Here is a 944-nt window from a genome sequence, read left to right as displayed (position 1 = left end):
ATGTTATATTCTCGACCAGATGTCTCGTATGCTTTAAGTGCAACGAGTAGGTACCCGTCTGATCCTGGTGATGCCCATTGGGTAGCTGTCAAGAATATCCTTAAGTACTTGAGAAGGACTAAGGACTCATTCTTGATATATGGAGGTCAGGAAGAGTTGGATGTAATTGGATACACCGATGCTAGCTTCCAGACAGATAAGGATGACTTTAGATCGCAAACTGGTTATGTGTTTTGCTTGAACGGTGGCACTGTGAGCTGGAAAAGTTCAAAGCAAGATACAGTTGTTGATTCTACAACCGAGGTCGAGTACATTGCTGCCTCAAGTGCAGCAAAGGAAGCTGTTTGGATTAAAAAGTTCATTAGTGAACTTGGCATAGTTCCTAGCATTGTGGATCCCATTGGTCTCTATTGTGATAACAATGGTGCTATCGCACAAGCTAAGGAGCCTAGATCTCACAAACGATCCAAACACATACTTAGGCGTTATCACCTCATTCGAGAGATAATAGATAGAGGAGATGTGAAAACATGCAGAGTACCCACACTTGACAATATTGCTGACCCACTGACAAAGCCTCTTGCGCAGCAGAAGCATGATGGCCATACTAGATCTATGGGCATTAGGGGTATGCCTGATTGGCTCTAGTGCTAGTGGGAGATTGTTGGTGTAATCCCTAGAGGCCAATACTTTTGGTACTTGTATCGAATTATTTATTAATAATAAAAGGTTTTTTCTTTATTATGTTTGTTTAATAAAGTTCCTGGAATAGCTAGTCCGTTTAATGTATCAAGTATGACTTAATCATGAGATCACATTAAACATAAGGACACTATTCTTAAAGTATCCGTAGTCAAGCTTTATTGTGAAATGGGATAATAGTAAAGCATGAAGATTATTATGTATATAGACTGATGGTCACATCTCATGGATCATGGATAAGG

This window comes from Lathyrus oleraceus, chromosome 2 (genome assembly GCF_024323335.1).
Source record: "Lathyrus oleraceus cultivar Zhongwan6 chromosome 2, CAAS_Psat_ZW6_1.0, whole genome shotgun sequence".
Taxonomy (NCBI): Eukaryota; Viridiplantae; Streptophyta; class Magnoliopsida; order Fabales; family Fabaceae; genus Lathyrus; species Lathyrus oleraceus.
This window is presented reverse-complemented; position numbering follows the sequence as displayed.